The sequence below is a fragment of the Triturus cristatus genome, chromosome 1_2 (genome assembly GCF_964204655.1).
Source record: "Triturus cristatus chromosome 1_2, aTriCri1.1, whole genome shotgun sequence".
NCBI lineage: Eukaryota > Metazoa > Chordata > Amphibia > Caudata > Salamandridae > Triturus > Triturus cristatus.
Window position 1 is genome coordinate 585,568,978 of NC_140580.1, and position 12,660 is coordinate 585,581,637.

Consider the following 12,660-nt stretch of genomic DNA (forward strand, 5'->3'; position numbering starts at 1 on the left):
GCTGCGAGTGAGAAATCACAAGATGATTAATGTAGTTGCCCCAAATATCATGCATTAAGAGTCTGGATTGTGTTGGTACTTGGCGTCCTGTTTTTAGAGCGTATTACTAGTGAATTGGAGTGGGATATTCCTAGTGTGTTCCCTATGATTAATAATCTGTGTTTATTTTTCCACAAATAAAAGCTATAGTAGGTCTGTGTTTCTCCAGTGTTAAAATTGAATGACTTAGTTTGTCATACTTTATGTTGTGGGTATATATAGATATTGCAGTATGACCTATATGAGTAAATATAATAATCATTTACATGTATTCCATATCAAAAGACTAAAAAATAATTAATCGGTTTGCATTTAGTGAGGAATAATGCAATTGTAATAGTGGCTACTGTGCTGAAGTTATTCAAAATCCTATGTTAGCATAATTTTATCACAGTGCTGTGACATTTTGCGTCAATTGTGTAAGTGTAATGACGCAGAAGTCCACATTTACTCATGCTTTAACAATGTCAAATACTTTATTACTTACTTCCCCTCCAAATATTTGACTAGTTCGCTGTTGATATGGTCAAAGACATTGTACACTGCTTTTCAGCCTTGGAAAAAGGCTTTGTTGTACTCTCCTCGTAGTTTCATCAGTTGTTGGAAACAATGATTAAAGATACAGTGCCAAAAGTATAGGAGGAACAGCAGCAACATACCTGTCCTTCTCTGTGCTAGGTTTCCGAATTGGAACTTTCTGCTGCCCATTTGGTATAGAGGTGTCAAGTCTCCCTTCATCACTTTTAACTCGGTACAAACCTGTATTTCTTTGCATTTTAGTCCCCTTAGCGTTGACAAGAGTAGTAATCATTTTGGCCAGACTGTACGTTACATTTCATAGGCAAATACCTGTGTCACATGGCTGTGAAACACCCTTCGTCTTACTGACTCTAAGATGGTAGACCGATTGTCTTGAAGAAACTCTTCCCCAAATCATAAGTTATAAGCTTGTATTGCAAGCAAAGCAGCCACAACCGTAGTTGTAAAATATCTTTTTTTTTTTTTTTTAAAGTTTTATTTTTGAAACTTTAGAGCAAAACATATAGCTGTGTTCCAAAGAGTGACACTGAGCAGATACAGTCATCATTATTGATACATAGAAGGCGTGGAGGAGGAACAGGTAATACATTTCAGGCATCATTGGCGAGACCAGCATTATGGAATCAGTGCAAAATAACATCCATGTACCCTCCCGCAGAAGTCGACGCATGGCCCCAACATCCCAGGGGGGGCTCCCCAAAACAACACACCCCACACCAGAATCACACCAGTTCAGCTGGATGTGCGACCTACATCTACAGCGCCCACCGTGCCAACGTACCACGCCAGCAGCCCTGGGCAGCCACTCCCGCCAGCACCCTCGGCCACCAGCCCGACATCACCCAGCTGCCAGCATGTCGTCCGTGGCGGCCGCCCCGGCCAGGAGATAGCATCGCAGCGGAGCCCAAATGTCCGCGGGTTTAGACGTCGGCGGCATAAGCTCAGAGTAAGTACATATCTGTTCTTGACAGTATACAAGATCCCGCACCCAGTCCTTGAATTTCGGAGCCCTGCCTCTACCCCACCGACACGCCACCCTTCTCTTAGCAAGCAGAAAGGCAAGTGCAATGAATTTGCGGTGCGTTGCCTGTATAGGCTCTACGTAGCCCAGCAGGGCAAGGAGAGGGAAGGGCACCAATACTGTGGAGATCATTTTGGAGAGCGCGTCGAACACCTGACACCAATAGCGATGCACCGCTGCACACGACCATGCCAGGTGAAGAAAGTCCGCACCGGGAGCCCGGCAGCGCTCGCATCTATCATCATCGCGGAGCTGATAGCTATGAAGTCTGGCCGGGGTGTAATAGAGTCTGTGAATGTATTTGTAATGGATAATTCTAAGGCGGCTACTGGAGGAAACGCGATCCGTCTGCATTAAGCAGAATTGCCACTGCTTATCCGTCATCTGGGCCGGTAACTCTCGGTCCCACTTCTCCCTGGCTGCCAACTGCGGTGCCGGCGTTGAGGAATGCACCGAGCGGTATATTTTGGAAACGAGCTTGACTGGAGTGTCATCATTCAATATGCGTTGCAGCGGAGCCACAGGTGGGGGTTCCCGCAGGAAGCTGGGCGTGAGTGCCCTCAGCCCCTGTCGGAGGCGGAGGTATAAAAAAACATTGAGGGGAGAAGGCTGTATGCCGCCATACAAGTGCTCCATAGATCGGAACGCGCCATTGTGGTACAAGTCCCCCCCCATGTCTCCACATGGATAGCGTGAAGTAGTTTCCGGAAACCCGCCTCCTGCAACAGGGGCATATTCGGGTGGTAAGCAAGGGGCAACAGCGGCGCGTACACCAAGTCTAGCCCGAGAGTGGCAGCCAACCGGCTCCACGCAGTCACAGTGCTAATCAACGTCGTGGGCGTCTTGTCCCTTCCCTGCACTGGAATGTATAACGCGCCCTCTGGAGGAATGGGGTGCGCCAGCCAGTGTTCGGCCGCAACCTGCGGCATATATCTAGGCTGCCGTATCCAGAAGTAGGCGTAATGCGCCTGGGCTGCTAGGTAGTAGAGCTCAAAGTTGGGAATGCCAAACCCGCCTTGGTCGTAGGGCTTAATAAGTATCTCCCACTTGAGCCGGGGTGTCTTACCACCCCACACTAGTCTGGTGAGTTCCGAGCGGAGTTGTCGAAAGAAAAAAGCACCGGGAGTAAAGGGAATATTCAGAAAGAGGTACAGCAGCTGCGGCAATATTGCCATTTTAATCAATGAGGACCTGCCAGCCATGGAGAGGGGCAAAGTGATCCAACGAGTAACGCAATTCGTAATGCGGGACATCGCTGTACCATAGTTAGCCCTCATAAGCTCGTCCCTGCTTTTTTCTATACGGATGCCCAGGTACTTAAAATCCCCTTCACACCAGGCAAGGGGGAAGTCCAGCCCGAATCGCACTGTTGAGGCTGTCAGGGGGAACAGGCTAGACTTGTTCCAGTTGATCTGGATACCAGAAATCATGCCAAATCGAGTAAATTCCCGAAGGATCGGGTTGAGATTATCCTTAGGGTCGCGGACGTAAAGGGTGATATCAGTGTACATGGAGATCAATATTTGCCGCTGGAAACATCTCAGCGCCCTGTCACGATGGTGTTGCCGCAACTTGGCCGCCAAAGGCTCCATGGCCAAGGCAAACAGCAGGGGCGAGAGGGGGCATCCCTGTCTGGTGCCTCTAGTAATGGGGAACGCAGAAGAAAGCTGGCCGTTCACCAGCACTTTGGCCGTAGGATCAATGTATAATAACTTGATCCACAAGATAAATATGCTCGGGAATCCCATGCGCCCCAACACTTGGAACAGGTAGTCCCACTCAAAGGAGTCAAAAGCCTTTGTGGCATCAAGGAACACGGCGGCCATGGGCAGGCCATCATGCACAGAATTGAGGATCAAGAAGAAAGTGCGCAGATTATGGGATGTAGCCCTACCTGGCACAAACCCGGACTGATCGGGCAGTATCAGGTTAGGGAGGAGCAGGTTAATGCGAGTGGCTATGATCTTGGCTAGGATTTTCACATCACAATTTAGCAGGGAGAGAGGCCGGTAGGAGTCAGTCACTCGCCTCCTTTCCCGGTTTAAGAAGTGACGTGATGAGAGCCATGCGCATCGAAGGTGCCAGGTGGCCCACCTCCAGTGCATCTTCATACACCTCTCTCAAGACTGGTGCCATAAAGTCGATGTAGGTTTTGTAGAATTCGATTGGTATCCCATCCAGTCCGGCGGTCTTGCCTGACCTCATGTGCATGATGGCCTCCCGCACCTCATCTAGTTCAAAGGGGGAACTCAGAAACTCTCTCTGCGCATCACTGAGCCACCCCAGGGAAACATCTGCGAGGTAGTCGTGCAATTGTAGCTCCTCAGCCCTAGTCGACGCGTACAGCACACGATAGTGTGCCACGAAGGCGTTGAGAATTTGCGCAGTATCCCTGTACAATGTGCTGTCCGCCCCCACAATCTCCATGATAGTATTAGACGGTCGCACTAGTCTCAATGTCGCTGCTAGGGCTTTCCCCGGCCGTTCGCCCTCACCATAACTCCGGGCGACCCAGTATTTGCCTCTAAATTTTGTTTCCCTAGCAGCCTCAGCAGTGTACTCTGTGACTTTGTCCCTAATACTGGCCAGCGTGGCATCATCAGGATTTACAGCCAGTGACGTCTCCAGCGCCCGGAGATCAGTCTCCAAGGTGCGCAGGCGCGTCGCTATACTCTTCAGAACACCCGACCCCTTGGCAATGCACAGACCACGCAAGGTCACCTTGAACGCATCCCAAATAGTCTCAACGTCCCTCACGGAGTCTTTGTTGCGCCTAAAGAAATCCAAGCAGTCCTCCCGAAGCTCCTCCTGAAAAGGGGTATCGAGGAGCATCATGGGCTGCAGACGCCAGGCCGCCAGGTGGGCGGCCGAGGTCCGCAGCCCGCAAGGTAACACGTACTGGCACATGATCCGAGAAGGTTCGCGGGAGATGTCGCGCCGCAACCAGCGCCGCGTGAAACTGCGGGGCCAGGAAGACATAGTCGAGCCGAGCCCAGGTGCGCGCCTGCGCCGTGAAATGAGTATCCTCACGGACCTCCACGTGGAGGTGTCTCCACGCGTCGATTAGTCTATGCTCTTCTACGATCTCAAACAGCGCCCCCCGGGATCTGGTATAGTGATGCGGGGCCGGGTGGGATCTGTCCATCGTCGGGTTGAGCGCGACATTGAAATCACCCCCCCATATGAGGTGCTGCTTGCCCACACCCACTATATCTGCGCCAAGGTCCGCAAAGAAGGTAGGGTCGTCCACAGTGGGACCATAGCAGCATGCCAGGGTAACCACCCTGTGTCCTAGTCTACCCCACATCAAGCGGTAGCGGCCTTGGGCATCACCCCTTGTGCCCGACAGAATAAAGGGGGTTCCCTTTTGACCAATATTGCAACACCACGAGAGTATGATGAGTAGGAAGAAAAGGCAGTGTACTTCGCCCACCTACCAGCAAAGGTAGGAGCAGACTGCGCCCTGAAGTGGGTCTCTTGAAGAAACGCGATGTGTATTGCATGACGATCTAAATAGGACAGGATTTGTCTCCGCTTTCTAGGGTCACCCAGGCCTCTGACGTTCCACGCAAGTATGTTCAGGTCAGTGTCCCCCATAAACAGGTCATTACAAAACAGGAATATAAGGCATTGGTATAGGGCTCTCGCCTACACAACCTCAACCAACCATGCACGCCATCCACTCTTAAGCACCTCGCGCAGAGGCACCGTCCTTCCAGAGCCCTCACCAGCCGCAAAAACATAGTGGTATACATCTCCAACAATTGTGTACCCTCCACGCCCCGCAGGGGGACCTCGTCTTAACCACACAGCAGGAGCCCATGTCACCTTTGTGGACCGTAACACCCTGAACACAGCTGCGCCCAACAATGGAACAACCTTTAGAAACACTCCCGACCTCCCACCCCTCCCCGATAACTGTACCAACATGCAGCCCATGTAGAGCTCAATTGCGAATCGAACAGAAGGAGTGTGACACCCCATCCCATAAGGCCCCGAACTGGGTCCGCCCCCCGCCACCCAGGAACCAGCCCTGCCGTGCAGCCTCCCCAGTCCGGTGAGCAGAGCCTGCATCCCAGGGAAAGGAGCCCACTCTGCGCCCCCATCCCGCAGCCCCCGACCCAATGAAATCAGTACTCCACCACATCCAGCGCTATGCGCCCCACTGTCACGCCCAGCAGAATAGGTTTTAGGACCTTGAGGCTTTGCGTCCAACCCAGGGGCCGCAGTGCGTTCCCCCACCGGAAGTGCAACGAAGCTTAATAAGGCAGTAAAGTCATGCACAGTGCCAAAGGCCCTAGCTGCAAGCCGAGTGGGCTCACACCATCTTCGACGCAATCCAGCCTTAGGTACACACATCAGAGTTCCCAGGGAGAGCCTCGCACCCCACATGAACACCAACCCATCAGCCCCTAGGAAGGGAAAGGAGGAAACCGGCATGGCCTCGAAACCCTCCCACCCACCCCCCACCCACTGAAGCAGCCCCAACTCCCCAGCAAAAACTACCCACCCCCCACCCGTCAATGCAATCAAAGAGCTCAACAGGAGCAACCAAGTCAGTTTAGTCAATGGGGTACACCCTACGGGGGTCATCCAGGGGGCACACATATCCACCCTCTACGGCCCGCTCCCCATCTGAGACACAGGAAGAGGGGGAAAGGGTGGTGCCTGCAATACATTACCGACCATCGACCAGCACACGACCAGGACAGTCTTGATCAGTCATTGACGCCGCCCCTCAAGAAGGGCTCACATGACGAGTCACCAGTGAAAAGCAGAGGAGCTGTAGACTAGATCAGGGGCCTGGCCCCCATGGTAAGCCGGTTAGCAGTTAATGTTCATTCCCCTGAGCAGCATCGTCCTCTTCAAGTCTTACGTCTCGCACTCTCCGCAGAGATTTCAGGAAGTCCTCCACTTGTTGCGGGTTCAGGAAGAAATGTTGCTTCGCTTGATGGGTGACTTGCAGCTTCGCCGGGTACAGCAACGCGTAATCAATCTGGAGTGCCCGGAGCTTTTTCTTGACTTCAACAAATTTGCGCCGCTGTTCTTGGACCACAGGCGTGAAGTCTGGATAGATGGTAAAGCTGATACCTTCGCAAGATAGGTTTTGATTCATACGTGCGGCCCGCAACGCAGCGTCGCGATCTCGGTAGTTTAGGAGCCGCGCGATGATGGGCCTAGGCGAGGTGCCAGTACGGGGCCGCGGCCCAAGGGAGCGGTGGACCCTCTCCACGATGAACTGTTTAGAGAAGGTCTCCGCGCCAATAGCGGCCATTAGTATCTTTTCCACGTAGTCTTCCATGCGCCCCGTATTGGTGGACTCCGGCACACCCACCACGCGTATATTATTGCGCCGGCTGCGGGCCTCCAACTCCTCATTCTTAGCAGCAATGACCCGCAGGACATTGTCCATTTTTGTAAGCTGCGTAGAATGGGCTGCAGTTGTATCATCATTATCAGATATCCGTCGCTCGACCTCAGTGATACGTTCCTCGTGGGCATCAATTTTCTGGGCAAACTCATCCACGCGTGAAGAAAGGCGGTCCACCTTGTCCACTACGGTGGCAAAGCCCTGCCTCATCTCCCGCATCATCTGTTGGAGGTCCGGCGTCGGAGAGGCCATGTCCACGTCAGTCACCGGAGGGCCCCGCTCACCTCCAGCATCCGGCGCACTCCGCAGCCCCGTCTTAACAACCGGAGCCGCAAATGACAGCTAAGATTATTTATTGTCATGCTTGCCCATCGTGTGCTCGAAGAGGGGGGACGCCGCCCACCCCCACAGAGCGGAGGTCGCTCACGCCACCGGCAGGACAGAGCCAAAGGGCCTTAGGAGCTGTCCAGCCCGCGCTGGCGGACGCACAGATGATGGCCCAGTCAGTGCCCGCGGGAGGAATAAAGGCAGGGAGCTCGGCGTCGATCTTCGCCGCCACCAGGACTACGCCAGCTAGCCCACCTCGTCAAACAGTCGCCACTCTCACATTAGAAGGGTTTAGCCACGCGGCAAAGTCACCCCAGGCCCAGAGGCCCACGGGCCAACGACCCCATCCCCCGGACAAAAGTGGGGGGGGGGGGGGCAGGAGCCAGCCGGCGGGGGTCCGCAGGAATGGTCAGGCCGAGCTCAATGCAGCCGCCGCAGGCGCCGAACCAAGGTCCCCGCTGTCGCATCGCGACTCCAGCCGCCAGCACCCCAAGGTCAAACGGGTACAAGGCAATGACGGGGCCGTGCCGCCAACAACAGGTCTCCGTGCGCCACAGAAGCGAACACAGCAGGAGGGCCTCCTCTCAGCCGGGGCTCCGAATCGCCGAAGGCGGACGACCCAGAGTGGTCTCAGCGCGGCATAAGGCAGCAGTAAGCAACCACGGGAACAGCGTCGGGGGGGGGGGGGGGCCCCCATCAGCACCTCAATCAGCACAAGCATACCAGAGGGGGGGGGGGGTCGGCGGCCCACACCGCCTGTATCCCCAAGAGTCCCCACCATCCCCTAGCCCAGTCTGCTCTGGTATATCAGGCGCCCCCGCTCCACAGTCGGCTCCAGGTCAAGCGCTTGTGGGGGGGGGGGGGGGCACCCGAGGCAAATAAACAGTCTTGTGCCACGTCGTCCCCCTCCGACACCCGCCGACGAGCAGACACCACGATCCGCGCTCAGGGGGGCTCCGTTACAACAGCGGAAACTTCTGGGCCCACCTGCCTTGTGTCATGCACCGGAGTCGCGTAGCTCCAGAGCTCGGCCGTACCCTCCACCACACAGAAGCCAGGGGCACGGTCCAATTTGCGGCGCCGATATCTCCGTCCCCGGAGGTCGATCAGCATCCAAACTTGAGGCGGAGCAGCAGGGGGACATCAGCTACATCCCCACCTGGTCGTGGTTCGGAAGACGGTCAGGTAACAAGGATAAATACAGGATTGTGCGTCCAGGCTGCAGGAGCCTCACGCGTGTGCGGCCATGCTGCTTGTGCGCCCTCTAGCGCCCCCCGTAGTTGTAAAATATCTCTGCTTATATCCTCCTGTTATTCATGAACTACTCTTAGATAATTTACTTATCCAGTCGTGATTGTAGATCTGTTCCTTTCAAAAGTTGGTTGCATACTTGGTGGGTTATTGTGCCTGCTGCACTGAGCAGCCTGCATTCAGGTGAAAAGTCCCATTACTGACTTTTGAGGACAAGAAGGTGAATACAACATTGCATACATTCCATTGTAGCTCTTTTGTGTTTAAAAGCATTAAATCAAAAAGCTCACATTAAATGAACTGAGTTGTCAAATTTCGTGTGTGCTGTGTGTTATTTAATTACCTAAAAATATGATCATGAAAGCAATGCTGATATTATTCTTGTCAAACCCCTCTTTGTGTAGGAATTACTAGACTCATCAACACAAACTATCATTTAACTGGTTTAAAATGGGGTACTCCTTCTGTCTTCATTGATGAGGTGCTCAGGTTCTTTCCTAAGAACAGTCAATCTAAAAATGTGCCTGCATTATTGGTATTTGTGGAAACATCTGTTTATATTGGCTTATACTGTGTGAGGACCTTTCCATTCTACTGCGTAAAAATGAAAGCCAGAAAGTCTTGGTTGGCTGTGAGCAACGAACATTGACTTTGGGGAGCTTGTGGTACTAATAAACATCTGTGTAAAAAGGTGGCTGCTCACTATGCAAATTGGGTGGTAGGGGGGGGGTTATGTTTCATCGAGAAGTGCCAGGATGAAGAAAGACCTAAATCTAGAGGCAGCGTAGGTGAATTGAGGCATTGTAATGTAATGGTCGCTTGTGATGGAACTTGGTTGCTAGTGTTGTAGAGGAATGTTAGAAAAGTAAATGAGGAAAGACATGGATTTTAATATTATGATTTGGAAGTAGGGGCCTATGTTACACTTCAAACCGTGTGAATATAGGTGGATAGATAGGACAATATATTCCTACATCTGTCTAAGAACTGGTAGGAAACTTAAGAACTTTATCGAGGTTGCATAGGAATGTGAGGGGGCAACAGTGGAGGTTGTTTTCTGTGGAATGCTCATAAATATGTTGTTGACAAAGTAGAAAGTGAGGTAGGACATGTTTTGATCAAATTAAAATGTTGATAGCTGTGGTGACACTTCAGATCATAAAGGTGTAGCACCTCACCCACTGTTAAAATGAAACCTCTGTCTTTGCCGGTTGCCAGAGAGGTGAAAGTGGAGTCATGTGAGAAGGAGACAAGATAGAATTGTTTTGGGAATACCACCTGAGGAGAAGTAAATGGTCTCTACCTTCGGTGGATATAGCAAAAAGCAGCATGCAATCTTCCATATTTCATAAGAGCCATTGAGTTATCGAGGTTGATAACTAAGCTGTAGAACCCCTGAGTGGGGACATTAGGCAAGGTGGAAGAGAGAAAGGAGAGTGGTACGACAGTGCTGTCTAAGCATAATGTTGCCGCATAGAGTATGTTGCACTTGTTGTGAGAAAGTGCCATCTTTCTTGCATGGTATGCCCCCAATTTTTGCTGAATTGCTGATGTACTTTGACTGAGTGTGCCCTGGGCTCCTGCCAATCAGGTGCCCAGGGCCTGTGTTCCTTCCCTAAAACTGTATTGAAACCAAAACCCAATTGACATCTCTGGCCACATGTCAGCCCCTGGTAAATGGTAACCTAGGTACCCAGAACACTGTGACCAGAGACTGCCCCTGAGGGCTGCAACACTTATTGTGCCACCCTTAGAGGCCCTGGACCCTGACACCCACACACTGCCTTTGCAGGCTGAGTGTCTTGGTGCAGAACAAAACAGAGTCGACATGGCGCACATCCCTGTGTGCCATGCCCACAAACACACTGCCCTGGCATACCTCAGTCACCCCTCTAGCTGGGTGCCCTATGCCAGTGGTGTGGGTACAGGTGCATGAGCCCTGTACCCCTACAGTGCCCAGTTCCATTCCTGGGCACTGTAAGTGCAGTGCTGCCATTAAGAGTACATGGTGATGGGAGGTCGTCATCAGACTCCACAGCACCATGATGGCTACACTGAAGACTGAGAAGTTTGGATCAAACTTCTCAGCACATTAAACCCACACTGATGCCAATGTGGGATTTATTGTAAGATGCACGACAGAGGGCAACTTAGAGTTGCCCCCTGAAACTAACCCACAACCCGTGTCCTGACTGAGAGGCTGCCTAGGCTGCCACCCAGCAGACCGGTTGCTGGCCCCCTGGGTAGAGAGCCATCCGCTATTGTGGGCCTGCAACAATGCACATCCTGGGGCGAGGTGCCAAGCCTCCTGCCCCCAGGATGGACAGTGGAACCTTCAAAGGCATGCCGCCTTTGTGAGCTTCCCCAGGCCTCTTGCTGTACTCAGCAACTGGCCCCCACCGGTTCTAACCCCCACTCTGGCGCGGGAAGACTGGTGGGAAAGCCCAAGTGAGGAAAGGGGGTGTGCCAGCCTCTACCAACCCCACCGCTCAGGTGGGGAGGCGCGGTGAAGCACATCTCCGGGGTCTCGCCGTCAGGACTAGGCTCCTGCCCCCCTCCCACTGGAGAGTGGCAGGATAGGGGGTGTATCCACCCCAGGGAAGGGACCCATTGGTCCCTACCTTTTACCTACCTGTAACGCCCCTAAATTTAGTTTTTAGGGGCACCCTGAACCTTCCTTCCTCAGATTCCGAAACAAGAACAACAACAAGAAGAAAGAGGGCCTGCCGTGCAGCTGCTAACAAGAGGACGACACCAACTGACTTGGCCTCGGGCCTGTCGACCCTCAAACCTGCTCCTGCTAAATCCCGGTGTCTCCTGTGGTCAGCAACCTTGAAAACCCCAGAGGACCTGACTGCCTTGCTCATCTAAAGACTGGGACTCCCACGAGCAGTGGTTCTGCTCAAACAGCAACAACCCCTTGTGCCAGCCAGGAACCGCAAATCCAGCATACTCCTCACCCGCCGAGCCCAGCCTGCTCCTGAGTGAACAAAGACCACGAGGATGTCCCCCCGGCGACTGTGACCAGGAATCCAGCACCCAAGGGCCCTCCTCGACGCTCCTTACGACGCCTGCAGCCTCAATGCTAGGGACCCCTCCAGCCACAACCAGCAGAGGGTAAGATTTCCTGGCGCCCTGTGGCCCCCTGTGCCCAACTCCTGGGCGCCTACCTAACCTACAGCTTTCCAAATTACCTCTCGAAGTGGTGGTCGCACCTGAAGAATCTCAGTCCCCGAGTTTGCAGCCTTTGTTCTTCTTGCATCTTTCCCATTGAAATCCATTGAGCGCCCGACGGCTCAAAAGCACCCTGCACCCAGCCGCCCGAGTGCCCCTGGAAGTGCAACATCTGTCCTATTCTACTTCTCCACTTGTCCTGTATAAGTGACCAGGAGCCCAGCTCCCACAGCCGCGTGGCCTGCCTGCTAGCAGCCGCGTGGCCTGCCTGCTAGCAGCCACCAACCAAAGGTCTCCTGCCCTCCATAGGCTAACATTGGGCCTACTCTCTCTGCACCCAGCTGCCCCTGTGCCGCTGAGGGTGTAACAACTGTAACCTTAACTCTGCCAGTCGAGTATTTACCTGAAAGCTGATAACCTAAATTTTCTCCATAGGGTAACATTGACTGGTTTTCACTTGGAAATTCTTCCAAGTGTCGAGTTTTGAAACTTTAAAATATTCATTAACCCCTTCCATGCGGCGCGAATTCCGCCGCGGTGCTGACCGTTTCTTGCGCGGGCGGGCTCATGACGGAACGGTTCCGTCATGAGCACAGCTCAACCGACGCTCATGACGGAACCGTTCCGTCATGAGCACCGAAGGGGTTAAAAGTCGCACAAATAACCTAACCGAATTTTCTCAACTGTTTGCAGGAAAGGTCCCAGTGCTGAACCCAGGTGTCCAGCACTGAGTAAGAAAAGTAACGCAAAAGTAACTTACTTGCTAAGGGAATTTCCTCCCATAGGATAACATTGGTGATTCTATGTGAAAAAGTTTCTAAGTGTCAACTTTTGAAATACAATAATATTTCTTAAAAATCATACCTTTAACCAAAACGCATTTACTCACCTGTTTTCAGGAAATGTCCCAGGGCTGAATCTAGGATCCAGTCCTGAG

At 52.7% G+C, this 12,660-nt stretch overlaps 1 protein-coding gene across 4 annotated transcripts in view; it reads left to right on the forward strand.

Moving 5' to 3' along the window:
* Positions 1–12,660, forward strand: part of PDCD11 (programmed cell death 11) — a 618,996-nt gene that overhangs the window by 58,743 nt on the left and 547,593 nt on the right. The gene's annotated exons all lie outside the window — the stretch shown is intronic.